The following is a 12,657-nucleotide window of genomic DNA, read 5'->3' as shown; positions in this document are numbered from 1 at the left end:
TTCATGTCAGAAGCTGTATCAAAGCCTTCTGTATGCGCTAGCATAAAAAAACCCATAAATGCGTTATTGGGAGTGCAGGACAAAGTATTAAAAAACATATTTGTACATTTTTGGGTTTGAATGAGTTAATGAGACTTTTTGTTGTCACGATTTGTCTGTGAAATGCTTTCAGTTAAAAAAAAAAAATCAATTGTTATACCTTTTGAAATGACTGTTTTTATTTTAGTCTCACAAAAGTGGCCATATAATTCGGCCCTTATCCTAGTGGGCCATTGGTGGCTCTAGTTTTTGTTGCCATGACGACGGGGTTTATACTTGTGTGAATGTGCTGCGTCATCTAGTATGCTGCACTGGCAACATCACAGAGTAATCAACTTTTTTGCTTTGACTTGAGATACGAGCGTTGTATGCTGGCAATGACTCCACAAGTGGCAGAATCTTCAAAAAGAGGCGTTTATCGCCACTCCCTGTAGAAGTTAACTGCCAAAAAAGACATACACATTGTGTGAACAATCACATAGTTTAGCCTTTCAATAAAGCAACACTGGAGTGATCCAGTTCAGCGGTCCAAGAGACCTCGCAAACAACACGAAACATGCACGGGCGGAACTTCCCGTCTCGTGTGCCCTTTGCTCCCCTCATTTTCCAGCTGTCTCTGATCCATGCGCCTCTTTTACATTTCAATCCGCCGCCAGTCTGCTCGTCCTGACGGGAGAAAGAGAAAGAGAGAGCGAGCGAGCGAGTCGGGTAGTCGTCCCCTTTGAGTAGTGAAGCGATTAACGTTTGAAAGATCCAATCCCTTGCATCACACCTCGCAAAACCTCCTCCGTGGGAACCCGCCCCTCCTCATCCGCCGCCCTGCGCTCCTCGCTTTCCTTATCCTTTTATTCTGCTCGCACGTTGCCGCCCTCAATCCGGCCACAATAAGACGTTCAGTGCATGCGCGGCGGTTACTTGGAATAGGCGTTTCCTCAATTGCACATGAAGGATCAATACAGTATTTATTCCAAGAATAAATTCAAATCCAAATGTATTCAGATCAAACTTTGTTTATAGAAAAGAAACCCAGTGTGTGCTGAATAAATTCCTTTAGCGACAGTTTTGGAATTTTCAATGTAGTTATTTTTAATTTGTTTATTATTATTTTATTTTTTATTTTTTGTTATTTTTAATTAGTTTTAAGAGCAGCTTTGTTAGTGTTGATTCGTTTTTATGTATTTGTTTATTTTTGAAAAGGCTTCATTTTACAATTAGTGTTTATTAGTTTTAGTATTAGTTTTAGTTTTTAAAAATGTATATTTCTTGTGTGCATGATTACGAAAACATCATTTAAAACAACAAACTTCATAAATGAACCAAAAGGGAGATTTGTTACGTAGTGTACCATTTCGGGCTGATCTAGTGGCACTTTTTTATTGGCTGCCCCAAATGCTCATGTATTAATTAATTGCCAACAAAGGTGACAAATCCAGGTACAGAAATCAAAAACCCTGCCGCAGTTTGGCTTTAGCCCCAAGTGCTAGCTAGCTAGCTAGCTAGGACCTGGGGCTAAAGCCAAACTGCGGAAGGGTTTTTACTTTCTGGACCTGGATTTGCCACCTCTGATTGCCAAAGTCAAAAACGAAAGAAATTCTGGTTATAATAATAGATTTAGATATATATTTTTTAATTGAACTAGATTTTATTTTATTTTGTGAACAATAAATATAATTTCAGTTAGTTTTCATTATTTTTTTTTACAGCATTTTCAGTATTATTTTACTGCATTGATAAAAATGTTTCAATTTTCAAAAAAAAGCAATTTTTCGTTAACTAAACTAACCTTGTTCCGAGTTCTCTTTATAATGTTTCCATTAACTTCCAAAAGTCCGCTTTGGCAATACATTTTTCATCATGTCATCTTCTGTACAGTCACCTATTCATACAGTAATTATCAATCAATCAGAGAATGAAAAAAAAAAAAAAAGTGACGCTCTGAGTGGTGAATCTGAAACCTGAGAAACACAGCGATTTCCGTCTAGAAGAATACATTTGCATGGCAACACATAGAAACTGAAATCTGATTGGACCATAAAAAAAAATGATAGTGTTTAGAGCGGTAGAGAAGGGACTGACCGCCCGCCACTGCTATGTGTTCACAAGAGCATATAGCATGTTATGTTAGCATCGTGCTTCCAAAGCTTCCTCTTCCAGTCTTATCAGGCTAAGGGTGCGACTGGTCCCAAAGCAAAAGTAGAGCCCGGCGGTTAAGTGGCAAAGGACTAATCCGCCTTGTCCAAGTCCACTCCAGTAAACAACCTGCACATCCGAGCCGATATGTGCAGGCCACGTGCAACATAGGTTGCCTCCACACTGTGTGTGTGTGTGTGGGTGTGTGTGTGTGTGTCTGTGTGTGTGTGTGTGTGTGTGTGTGAGGATTTATTGTTGACTTCGTGCCATTAAAGAGTGGAGGGGAGAAAAGAGGCTTTCTCACATATCAGCACAGCGCAGGAGAATTTGAGAGTAGGTAGAGTCCGCGTGCACTTACTGCATCAATACACAAAAAAAAAAAAAGATGTCATTATCCTTCATCTCCCAAATGAAGGGAGAGCGATATTGTGCTGCAATTCAAACCGCAGGTGGAAGCTCCAGAATCTGCAGCCATCAACAGTTGGAAAAGAGGAATGACGGTCATTGTTTTTTTTTTTTTACTCCCCCATTTCAATCTGCATTCTATCTTTTTAGCCCGATTCAATTTCTTTTAAAATACTTTTTCTTAAATTACATCTGGAATTTTTTTTTATTTTTTATTTACCACCAAATTAGAATTAGATGGAAGACAATTAAAGGGATGCCATTAGTGCTGGCTTGATCATAATGGGGTTTTATCTGGTTAAATTGACCACAATATTAGGTACACCTTCAAAATGTAATGAGATCCATTACAAGAGCTCAACAATTTAAGAAGGTCAAACGGCATCTACTACAGAGACGTGTTTGTCAAGGATATTCCAAGATGTTTGGGTGTAGTGCTGTCACTATTGTATCTTTTTATAATCGATTCATATAGCGATTATTCATTCGACTAATTGGATTCATTTAAATTTTGTATTAAAGTGTATTACAAAAGTATTTATTTTCCCTGATTACTGTTTATTAACCAGTGATTGGTGTTTATTTCGTAATTCGTATTCGTATAATGATGACAAAAAAAGGGGATTGAAGTTGCACTATGTTACAGGTTTGGTAAGTAAACATAGACGTTTGCAAATGTCTTATTTTGATTAAAAACAGAAGACAATCAGTAAAGGTGTGCCCCAAAAATCGATTCTTATAAGAATCGATTTTAAATGTCCCAGATTCGATTTCATTTAAATTATTTTATACGGTCTTCCCTTTGTTTGTGTGTGCCTTTATTGGGAGCGCTGTTCATGTTGTACCTGATTTGGCCACTTAGGGGCAGTGTGATGTCACGCGGTCCGATACACTGTTAAGTTGTAGCAACATTAGAGAGAAAGAAGGAAAAAGTCACGATCAAGTTATTCCAATAAAAGGTTTTTTTTTTGCAGCGTGGAGTGATAAAAGTGCCCGAGTAGCGCATTAATTAGCATTAGTGAGTCAGACTGGATTAGATCATTACGATTCCTTGAACATCTATAAATTGAAGCAAAAATCATTGTCAATCAAATCATTTAAAATAAAAAAGCTCTCTTAATCGAAAATCGAATATGAATCGAATCGCACACCCACAAATCGGAATCGAATTGTGAGACATTCAAAGATTTCCACCCCTAATAATCAGTCTTCTTTCATCAAGGGCTACAGAAATCAGTGAACAATCACTGTTGATATGCTGATATCAGGAGATTTGGACAATTTTAAATTTTAAAGAATGGATTACTCGATTATAAAAATAGTTGTCGATTAATTCGATAATCGATTACATGCCGATTAATTTTGACATCGCTAGTTGGGTCGACGCAAAAATGCATGCATCAAAACTATTTTAATAATTAAAAAAACTAACATATTTGCGGCACCTGGAAGTTGCCGGAACCTATATTTCATGTTTCCGCACGGACACGTATTGCTGACGGACTCCGACTGGCCATCACCAATACAACTACTAAGACGCTTCCGAGGGTTTGTGGTCCTTTTAGATTGATAAGGGAGAAAATGATCACCGCTACATGTCTGATGTTTGTAACAAAACAATCTGTGTCAAAATCGCTAAAGAAATAAAAGAGTTGTGATGAATTTATTGGAGACAAACACACGTAAGATGGCGACCCTAAGTGCGTCACAGCAAGACAATGCAGTATCTACTATATATGTTAAACATAGAGCAAGACTCACTCTTCCAAGTAGCATGCAGGCTAAGCCATCCAGATTAATCGATGCAATAATCAATAGTAGACTCGATTTTTTTAGTGACATTACTATTCATCACATTGTCATCCCTTTTCCAGGTAGATGCTTTATTAAAATTTCACTTCCACGCCGCATTCATTCATGTGCGCCGGCAAGTGACCCACATCATCCATTTCTCCGCATGTAACGTAGCATGTGTCACCCTTTACTTTAAGGTCAACGTGTCGTTATAGAGCAATTATTCTGCTATCGTGGTGTGAAAATGTGCTCGTTACTGAAGGACTTCGCCTGCAGAGGCTCAGGTTTTGGATGCTTTGCTTTGCCGTGTTAATTCGTTTTTTTACTCCCCACATCTAAAGTATTTCAACAGGTGTGAAGTCAGCATGACTGAAATTCCGTTCCTTGTAAAGACGGACCAATGTGACATCAGCTATGTAGGGAGAGGGAATATAAACACTTTGAATCACATTATTGGACAAATGCTAATCAATTATAGTAAACACAAGCACATTCTTAAATGACAATCAACACGCATTCAGAGGTGGCAAATCCAGGAACAGAAAGTAAAAATTCCGCCACAGCTTGACTTTAGCCCCTGATGCTAGCTAGCTAGCTAGCTAGCTCCCTTACAGGTAAATGAGCACCAAGGGAGCTAGCAAAGAAGCTAGCTAACTAGCACCTGAGGCTAAAGCCAAACTGTGGCAGGGTTTTTACTTTCTGGACTTGGATTTGCCACCTCTGCACGCATTCAATGTTACAGATACTACAGTTTACAACATGATGACCACCTTAAGTGGGCAAAAGTAATCGCCTAACACGATTATCGTCGGTGTCTTTTGAAAAAGACTCAGGTCCATTAAAAAAAAAAAGAAAAAAAGTCTGCATTCAGTTTCATGCCATAAATGTAAAAAAATAAATAAAATGTGTTCTTTACAGGACAGTGACAATATATTTTTGTATTATATGCATGACGATTTTAAACATAATTAAGTTGTAAAACAAGTACATTGGGCGATATTTAGCATTTCATGCAAAATCGGTGATGGGCTGATCGATCAATGACATCAAAAGAGCTTGTTGCAACATGGCTATGGCTGATCACTTATACTCTGCTGCCCCCTGCTGGCCGTTTTTGTAATAACTAACATTGCTTTAAGCCACCTCTTCAGGTCAGAAGCGGCATCAAAGCCTTCTGTGGGCTCTAGCATAAACAAACCCCCATAAAAACGTATAAATACGTTTTTGGAAGTGAAGAACAAAGGATAAAAAAAAAACTTGTCGGTGACTACTCAAGAGTTGTGTACTGTGTAAAAAAAACAAAAATTGGTATGAAACATCCCCATTCAAATTTACAAAGTGAACATACAAGACTAACACGCTCCGTACATCGCCAATCATTTCCCGTGTCAACAATTCACAGGAGAGATCAGCAAAAAAAAAAGTTGAATTGTCGAATTTGATTTCCGCAAGTCTCTTCTCAAAGCCCTCCATGGTGACCTTTCCGTGCTTGAATTAGGGTTAATCAAAGTTTAAACCTGTTCACATCCCTCAAGGAGTCACTGGGGGGGAGACGGGATCAAAGTTGGAATAATGATGTGAGACGAGGAGATGTTGCCAGAGGACGAAAAGAGAGACGATGCATTGAATCACAGACGGACAAAAGTATTGGGACACAGGGTCACTACGTCGATTAAAATAAAAAAGTGAAGGACTTAAGTATGTTCCGTTTTTTTGTGTGGAATACTTTATTGACCCTGAGAAGAGGTCCTGTTTTTTTCCGCACCAAACTTACTCAATGTCTTTGTAAGACTCGACAAAGTGCAATTTCTGCAGAAATTGCGTGGGAATGCTAAAAAGCTGAATGCAAAGATTTGAATGTGTGTTCTTATGAAGAAAATTGAAAGATAAATTATTTGAAAATGACACATTTTTAATTGTAGTTAAATGACAAATGAATAAAAAGAAAACTTGAACTGCAATCTGTCTAAAGTGGGTTTTAATCATTTCAGAGAAATTAAAATCCATTTCTTAATCTGATAGTCAGTTGGCATCGAACCATCAAATGTACTAAAATGTGGTCCAAGCGAGGTTTGAACCCAGGTTCTTCGTGTTTGAAGGCAATTAGCACTGACCCTAACTTGACTTGTTCAAATTCATGGCTATTTGCGTATTTATTTTTTTGAAGTGTCATCTGATATCAAATTTCAATGTCTGTCCCATTGAAAATGAATTGAGAAAAGGTGATATTTAACATTGAATTATGCGAATACTGTAAGTAATGTGGAATCAGACGGTAGGCGTGAATTTTTGAAGCACGAAATTTGAACGGTGTAAATCGGAAGTATTATCTGGGAGTTGTTACACAGCAAAAGAGTGTGGAGGATAAAAATCACCATAGCATATGCGTGAATGCTGAAGCATTCACGCAGTGAAGAATTAAAAGCTAAGGAGTTGGGAAACTTTTTGTCTATATCGTGAACATCTGTTGAGTCAGGAGTCTGGCTGTTCCATTAGTAGTTGCTGCACTTTTCAAGACCTCTTCACACCGCCTGCCTGCTCATCCATATTTTACAACGGGCGGGGGGCGGGGCGGGGGGCTCCGGAGCTGCCTTGCGCCTCGGCGGGCTGCTCCGAACATCTCGGCTCAGTTTGACAGTCTGCCTAGCAATACCGAGGGGCCGCTATTTTTTCCAGACAATGCATCAAAGCGCGCGTGACCCTCACGTGGCAGCAGGGGGCGGATGTGAAAAGTTAAGACGACTTAGCCAACAGTGAGCCAGCGCTCCGGCGTGCGCGTGTGCCGGTTGCCGCCCGACAGTGAAGCCGCACAGCACTTTGATCCGCTCATCATTTTCTGTCCTAACGCGGAATATGAAACCTCCTGTCAACTGTGAACAAGACCGTTTCATACCGCTTATCCAAACTATTCCTGTTAATTTGTTCCAAGGAGTTCCAAATTCAAGACTATACTTCCCATAGGAAATAATGGAAAGGGAATTAATCTGTTCCAGCCTCTCCATTGTTAACCATGATAAAACCTTTTTAGCTGTGCAATTTTAACATTCCTAATTATTGTACAGCTTTAAAAGGGAGTATACTACATAATACATTTAAAGGCCACTTCCTATTAAAGGACGGCACAAAACTACTGAACAGCAAACCAACATTAAGTGCAAAAACTTAATCAACTCACACAAAGATTCTAATATTTATTCCCATATGTTTGTCCTGCATGTCATTCAATGTCCTCCAATATAATAGCTTGACTCGCTCACCTGTATAACACTCACTATAAGGTAGTAAAGTTTGTCCCCATCGCTTTGCAGGCACACCATCTGTCACAACAGCCGCTTGTCCAATTAAGCCACCGTTGTTTGTAACCCTGTTTAGCGTTGAATACGTCCATGTTTTTAGAAACTCCTTTTGCACTTCACGAACTGTCAACGGTTCTTGCTTTTTGTAGGCATGATTTTTTTTGAACTAACCAGATAGGCTTTTGTTGAAATTCTGTTCTACTTCCTATTTTAGCTGAAGGACAACTTTTTCTCGATTTTTGTTTTTTGTTTTTTTGCGAGACACGCTTCCTCTTCTTCTCTGGTGAAGAAATACAGTCTTGGATTTGGAGGTTCTTCAGCAATTTCTGCTAGTGCCAAATGTAGGGCTGTGCAATGAATCAAAATGCAATTGCAATTTCAATTATTACACTCTACAATTACAAAATCGGCATAATCGTAAACAAAAATTAACTATTATTAATACTAATTTTGAGTTGTTATTATTCATTTATTTTGCACCCTTTTTATTTTAAAAAGACAAATTTAATAAATCTTGTTTGGTCCAAGAGGAACTTGCTTAATTATAGTGTTTCAAAGAAATTTATTTGTCTTAATATTATTTTTTACATGTTTAAACATTTTCTTGTTTTGTACCAAAAAACATGTAAATTATTACCAAATAAATCATGATTAACATTTTCTTCACAATTGAGCAACCCTGGCCTAATGTTCCTAAAACTTAAAAACTGTTCCGCTATTTATATTTTCCTTACTTGAAAACTTTGAGGGAAAGTTCTCCACGATTTCCAAAAGTAGCTCACATTGTGATTTTCTAGGAATGTTGTATAAGTGGTTTGAAAATGCCAACAATGAAAGAGATTTATAGAAATAACGGGCTGCATATATGGTATTTATCTGTTTCCTAGTTATTGTGAGAATTGACATGTTCTGTGTCTTCAAATAAAAGAATATCATTAATTATTAATAATAACTCTCACTAATATTTTTTTTAGAATTTATTATCCTATCAACAATTATTTGATCAATTATTAAGTAATCTCCACACCTCTATTTCAAGGTCTAAATATTTGTGTCGACCAATTTTAATAATAAAAACAACATATGATTAAACATAATTTGAGCAAATTTGTCATTTCAGAAGTGCGTATCAAATTGGTAGCTCTTTGCGCTAATCAATAGCCAAGAAGGTTAGCGACCCTTAAATACATGTGTTTGTTTGCTAACCACGCTCCACTCGTCGCAACATAGGATAAGCGCTCAGGATCATCTTTTAGAGACATCCCACAGGCTTGGGCCGAGGCATGCTTGGATGACTTTTAAGTTGAAGAACGCCATCTTTGGAATGAGCGTCCTGTCATTTTCACTTCCAAGCCCCTTTTTTCACTCAAAATGCTTTGAAGTGTTCATCGATGGGATTCATCAGGTTTAGATATAATTTACAATTCCAAACACTCACTTAGAAATAAAGTAGTGCATAAACTGTAGCTGTAAAAGCCCAATTAGAGATTTGGGAGGCAGACAAAAACAAACACAACCTCAAGAGAAATGCAACGGAGTCACTTTAGAAACACTATCAATGTAAATAATTGGCTCTTCTCTTCCTTTTGGGCCCAGTTAAAAACAAGTTGTTTGTTCTTAAGTGAAGCTGACGCTTAAATTGGTGTTGGAGGCAGACTACAATCATGTCATCATCAAGAGAAGCGCCCGCCCTACTGGCAGGTGCAGACCACCGACCGTTTGCGAGAGCAGGAATGCGGACGCCTATTTTGGGGCCAACCATGGCAGTTAGTTTTCCCGTCTTTTACAGACAAACTGTCCCGCGTTTAGAGGACAAATAATACAAAAGGAGGTCAATCACAACAGGCAACGACACGCAAGCTTTGCTCCCTTTTCTCAGTGGTCTTATGTATTGACAAATACTGTTAATTTGTTCCTTAAGTACCTGGGGGACAACAGCGTATTAGGGCCACGTATAAATCTAATTTTTTTTAGAGGGTAGGGGCAATATTCAGAGAAAAAATAAAGTGGCAGATTTGCGAGAAAAAAACCCTCAGAAACTTACGAGAAATACACGTAGCGTAGCTATCGTTTAATCATTTGAGGATTCGTTGGTGGTTAATGGTGGGACACTGTTTATAAAATGAAAAGGCAGGATGGAGGCGGATTCATTCTTAATTGAAACTTTACCCGTCATACACGGCAGCTAGAGCGACAACACTTCCTGACCCCCTTATCAGCTGACTAACACTAACCAATCAGAAGCTTGCATACTTTTGGTAAATGCAAGTGAATGACGCAGAGCAGCAGATCCGACACATCAACTTAGCTACTTGTACAAAAAAATACCAAAATGAATGAATGTGTAAATAATAATTCTGGAAACATAAATGTACAAGTAAATATTATATATATATATATATATATATAATATAATAACTCATTCACTGCCATTGACGGCTATTGACGTAATGTCATGTGATTAATTACAATTCAAAATTAGCAGCGTCGGGCAATTAAAATCGTAATTAATTGCATGACTTCATGAGTTAACTCACGATTAATCACACATTTTATATCTGTTCTAAATGTACAATACAAAAAATTCTAGGTTTTCATACTCTTGTTAACAAAAGTGGAAACAAAGTTAAACTAATAGAAATAGTTCAAATTAATTTTTTACGTCTATAACAGTCAATGGCAGTGAATGAGTTAATTTAAATGCTTGATCAAGATTTATAACTCATTCTCCAGTATTGGATTAGGCATTGTATATAAAGAATAAAAGTGAAAATATTTCTGGCATCTTATTCCCTCAATTTTCTTTTAAACCCGGTCACGCGATTGTGATGACGTATCTCGTTAAAAAGTCTCAGATTTGCCACTTCATAAAGTCGCAAATTTACGAGTTTTTTTTCTAGTAAATTTGACACTTTATAAAGTAAAAAAAAACTATATTTATACACGGCCCTAATACGCCGTCGTAAAAACTAGTTCTGTCACTATCAAATATTTTTAGAATTAGATTCATTTTAATTTTGCATTGAAGTGTATTACAAAAGCATTTCCCCCTGATTACTGTTTATTTACCAGTGATTGGTGTTTATTTCATTCTTTGTATTCGTATAGTGATAAAAAAAGAAGAAGGGGAACTGATGTGCTACCTTAGCGGTTCGGTCATTGTAGTAAAAACATGTTTGCAAATGTCTTATTTTGATTAAACACAGAAGATATGATCTTCTTTCATTAATGACTACAGAAATCAGTGAACAATTACTGTTGATATACTGAAATCAGAAGATTTGGCCAATTTTAAATAAAAAGAATGGCCCCCAACGATTACTCGACTATTAAAATAATGAATTTGATAATCGATTACTTGTCAATCAATCGATTCATTTTGACAACTCTATTTAAAACAAATGCAAATTGGCCAAGACAGGCATACGAATATACTGTACCGGAGCCAAAGTAAGGCAAACATTGAGATGAAACTTGAAAGAATTGACAGCAAAGGTCGAATCTAACTATGATGAATCATCTGGAGAAAACCATTTAAAACCAGCCAGCAAAGCAGAAGAATGCCACTAATGGTGTGTGGCGGTATCAATTAAAGGCGTCAAGTGGATACGGAGGAGTGCAGGAAGGTGTGCCAGGGCACAGAAGGATAAAAAAAAGAAAGAAAGAAAATAGTGGTGAAAAATGATGAGAGGAGACGTTTAGAATTTTAAACTCCCCCTGAACCCAAAGGTGGGCTGTTTAAAGAAACATTATGCATTCATTTTTCAGCTTCCGGGTGTCATCAAAAATATGTGAATTCATGAAACAATGATAGGTAACCAAGTAAATAAATAAAGGTAGGGAGTTATAATGCAGCCCTTTGAACTCTGCCTAGCAACAAGTGGCCATGCAGGACATTTAGCTAGGCTAAAAACAAAAAAACAAAGCTAATTCATTAAGCAAAGAAAACGAATTTCCCTATTGTAGTGCTTCCTAAAGTTAAGGGCCCACAGCTACAGTTTGTGCGTGCCTGCCAGGTTTGTTTCCCCTAATCTCTTTATCTCTTTTTGCAGTGTTAATGCGCAATGAGCTGCTGAATTAATTTTCACACCATCAGCGACAGAACTGGGCGGCGAGTGGCAGCAGACGGCCATCTTTAAAGAGGGTGGGGACTGGTCCAGCTGCAGCTGAGTGCTGGGAAAAGTCTGTGCGTGAACGTGTGCTAATGCAGTAGCCTGTCACATGGCTTGTATTATAAATGAGCGCGGCCCACAGAGGGCAGCTGGACCGAGCCAGGGGCAGCTGGATAATTTAGAGAGTTCTGCGGGCCGCTTTGTCGGTCCCGCTTGTGTTAGCTGAGCTGGCAAAGTGACTCTGTGTCGCATGATAACGCGCGTGGGTGCAAACACGGGCCGTGTGCTCACATGTGTTTGCACACTCCCGCAAAAATAAATAATATAGCGTCCTGTATGAGGGGACAGATCCTCGCGACGGAGACGTGTCGATGGACTTTATTTCTGATAGTTTGCCGAACTGCAAAGTTGTTGCATAATGCATCGTGACGGCCTCGGTGTTGACGCCTCATCTTATAGGATGCTATTATGTTGAATAAATAAAGAGAAACGTATAGGGGGGATGTGGCAGCTGACTGCAAACAAATAAATGTTTCAACCTGCAATCAAACTAACATGCATAGGTCTACTTAGCTAGCTAGCTAACTAACTAGACAGATAGAGAAGTTAGCTAGCTAGCCAGTTAACTAGAAAGATAGAGTAGCTCTCTAGCTAACTAACTAGAAAGATAGAGTAGCTCTCTAGCTAACTAACTAGACAGATAGAGTAGTTAGCTAGCTAGCTAACTTGACAGAGTAGTTAGCTAGTTAGGTAACTACTCTATCTGTCTAGTTAGTTAGATGAAATACTGTACAAAATTCTGAGACACCTATTGAAGCAAGTTACTTTTTGGAGACATTTTATCTTCTCATACGTATACTGTATATATAAAAAAAAAAGAA

At 38.1% G+C, this 12,657-nt stretch overlaps 1 protein-coding gene and 1 long non-coding RNA gene across 4 annotated transcripts in view; one reads left to right on the top strand and one right to left on the bottom strand.

The window, feature by feature from the left end:
• The window catches only part of rtn4rl1b (reticulon 4 receptor-like 1b), a 145,763-nt gene that overhangs the window by 63,384 nt on the left and 69,722 nt on the right, over window positions 1-12,657 (bottom strand). The window lies entirely within an intron of this gene.
• Window positions 1-12,657, top strand: part of LOC147171442 (uncharacterized) — a 100,409-nt gene that overhangs the window by 68,300 nt on the left and 19,452 nt on the right. The gene's annotated exons all lie outside the window — the stretch shown is intronic.

The sequence above is a fragment of the Leptonotus elevatus genome, chromosome 7, assembly GCF_054856555.1.
Source record: "Leptonotus elevatus isolate MCC_2025b chromosome 7, RoL_Lele_1.0, whole genome shotgun sequence".
Lineage (NCBI taxonomy): Eukaryota > Metazoa > Chordata > Actinopteri > Syngnathiformes > Syngnathidae > Leptonotus > Leptonotus elevatus.
The sequence above is the reverse complement of the archived record's forward strand: the minus strand, read 5'-3'. Positions and strand labels throughout refer to the sequence as shown.